Consider the following 3,745-nt stretch of genomic DNA (forward strand, 5'->3'; position numbering starts at 1 on the left):
GACTAAAGGCAGTGCCCCAGCATGGCCGCAGTCAAATGACTGAAACAAGTAAAAGAGTGAAAGAGAGAGAGAGTAATTACATTTATTTTAATGTTATTGTGTATTTTCATCCAAATTTTATTTATAAAACCTGGAAGTACAATTTAAGATATATTACAAAAGAACAAATAATTAAAAAAATGAAATTGTTTCTAATTTATGCACAGGGTCGGCATTTTGGAAAGGAGGGGTTTAGTCAATGACATTAACTCAGGTTCTCAGAGGGATGAAAGGTAAAGTTGGCTACGGCAGGATCAAAAGGAGCAATAAAATGAGATAATACACAAAAATGTTCATCTAACAACCTTTCAAACACTAATGATGGTGGTGGTGGTGGTGGTGGGGTCTTTCTCCTGTTTGTTTTGTTTGTTTTTTTTTCCTGTAAAGCTGAAATACCTTTGCTAGTGTTAAAATACTGCAATAAATAATTTTAATGTTTTAGGTCTGTCATGAGCCTTAGGATTCATAGGACCAGAGATTAACTCAGTTTCCATAGAGTGTAAGTGACTGAAATTACAACAATTTCCACTGAATGGGACAATAGTCTATCACAAGAGTAACTTCCTAGCTATTGATGGAACTCATTTACAGCAGAGCAGACAAGAGTGACATGAACTGAAGTGTTTTAGACAATAACACATTGTACCACCCACTCCAGGAATCAAAACTATGATCTTATGATTGTGAATACAACACTCAAACCATTAAGCTACAAACCTTCAATTTTAATGCTTAGATAATATTAATAAAAAATGCTTAACCTTTAAATTAAATGACTTAAAATAAAAAGAACAGCAATATTATATAATATATTATTATGATTATATTTAACTCTTAAATTTATATCAGAAAAATTAGAAAAAAAAAACTTTAAAACAAGAACATAAATTTAAGTCAGAGTACAAATTATGTAAGATTTTTGTGCAACCCTGAGCATGTCTAATAAAACAGGCATGGTGCATGGTTAAGAACTTTACTCCACAATCACCTGGATCCAGGTTCAATCTCACTGCACAGTACCTTGATTAAGAGTTTCTACCATAGTTTTAAGTTAATACCTTGAGTGGAATTTGGTAGACAGTAACTACACAAGAACCTTTACTACTCTCTCTCTCTCTCTCTCACACACACACACAAAAACAAAGTGCAATTTAAGTTTAAATTGCATGACAACCAGTATTTAAAACCCATGTGCATTCCTAATTATGTTATTGTACTTGTGTCATTTAGTATGAATTCAGTGTTTTGAAATACCAGAGTACGTGAAGAAAATGAAATAAAGAGATTGATGATTGCTTATATTTAGTTACAGCATCTTACGTGGGTTTCATTTACAAAAAATGATTATTAGTTACATAAACATCCAATATATTATATATAACATTACTGGACTGTTGAAATGTCAACAGAAGTAACCACCATAAGGACAGTTACACAGTTGCTCACTATCCTTATGATAGCTACTTGTTAACAATTCAATCTAGTAATGTTATCTACAAAGATTACATGTCTCTGAAGATTTGACAATATGTTTTCATTGCGTAATTTACAATATATAACCAATAATCATATTTTACTAAACATACGCAAGATGGGCAAACTAAATATCTTATAGATAGATAATCTCCTCGTTTGCTTTATTTCATATATATATATATATATATATATATATATACACTTTTAAGTTTCAGTCCATGCTGGAGCATGTTAGTGAAGAGGTTTATATAATATTTTACTTTAGTCAAGTCAGTTTCTTCTTAATCTAAATTTCATTTGTGGGTGCACAGGGTCTTCAGACAAGTTATGACTTAACCTACCTTAAGACCCTGTGCACCCACAGGTGAAACTCAAGAGTAGCAACAGACTAATGTGACCAAAATAAAATATTAACCCCTACTATGTGTGCATGTGTGAATGCATGTGTGTATCTTTCATTAAAATAAATTGGTAAGGAAATCAGAAAAAAAAGTGCTTAGAGTAAAGGTATTAGCCCATGTCACTTTCATTGCCATAAGAGCAATGAATCAGTGACTGACCTTCAGAAACCTGTAACAGATGACAACCTTGTTCCCAATCACAAAAAAAAAAAAAAATTTAAAAAATAAATATATAAATAAATAAATAAATAAAGTTCTCATTGACTCTTTGGCAATGGAGTTGGTGCAAAGGGGTTAAGAGATGAGCCAGATGAAAAAAACAATATCTATCCAGACTACCGAAGCCGATATACTCCCATGGAATATGATGCAGGGCTGTTAATAATACACCAAGGCTTAAATCAATTGACTATTCATCTTTTAATTTATTATTTCATCATTTTAAAAACTGAGAATTTGGCTTATATATATATAAATGTTTGATACAAAATTATTTTTAGAAATGAAAAAAAGATACAATTCAAAACATTAAAAAAAAATATGTAAAGTATTCTTCCTTTAAATTTTTACTTTATACACACACATATATCTAGCCAAAAAATTCATAAACAAAAACAATTTAAAACCAAACTTAAGTATCAAGTTTGTAACACTGACAAAAGTAACAAAATTACTCTAAATTATGTAACATTGACATAGATTAATAATAATAGTAATAATAATGATGAGAATAATAAAATGATAATGCAGCAATGATAAATATATTTCTCTAAGCAACAAGAATAATAGTAGTTGTAGCAGCAGCAGCAATAATAATAATAGTAATAATAATGATAATAATAATAATAATAATAATAATAATAAATATTTATCACAGTAGTTAGTACATTATACAAAGAAAACTGGCAAATATTAATATATTTATAATTCAGTTTGGGAATATTTTAATGAGAAGAAAACAGAATTTTGTGTCATGGCTTTATAAGGAATTTGGCAGCAAATATCTTTTTCTAAAAAAAAAAAGAATAAGTGTGAAAATATTTCAAAATAAAAAAAAAATCTCATAAAATGTTGACAAAACAATTCATTTATATGGACAATACAAACACACACACACACACATTCATCAATCAAAAAGAGCAAAATTCAAACAATTTTTATGAATGTGAATATCTTTTGCATATGCACAAGTACATAGGTATACACACACACACACACATAATGTATAGTTTACATCAAAATAATTTAGAAGCTTCAAGAGGTGTGAAATAACTTAACGGATGAACTTGCACTTGATAAATGATAGCAAGGAAATATTGGGATAAAAGACCCTTTGCAGAGATAAATTCATAAGATTGCTTTAATCCAATGGTAAAACATCTGTCATTTTTAACGGAAGATGTAGGTTCAAGTCCCACAGGCAGTCTTCAACTTTTTCTATCCAATAGGTTTTTTTAACCACATATTTACAGGCTATCATTTATAGCATTACCTAACTTGTGTTCCACCATTGAAAATGAATTATATATATATATATATATACACACACACACATATTTGTGCATGTGTGTTGATATACTTGTTTCCAAATATAAATATAGAAACACATTATATATATATATATATATATATATATATAGATAGATAGATAGATAGATAGATAGATAGATAGATAGATAGATATGTATGTGCATACTGAGAAGCAGACACACAGTCACAAAGATATGCATGTACACAAACACTCAAAAATATGTTCTTAGGTATTTAAACAATAAACTTTGAATTTTGCTACATTTTCCCACAAAATCAAGGAAATATTGTTTATATAT

Source organism: Octopus bimaculoides, chromosome 16 (genome assembly GCF_001194135.2).
Source record: "Octopus bimaculoides isolate UCB-OBI-ISO-001 chromosome 16, ASM119413v2, whole genome shotgun sequence".
Taxonomy (NCBI): Eukaryota; Metazoa; Mollusca; class Cephalopoda; order Octopoda; family Octopodidae; genus Octopus; species Octopus bimaculoides.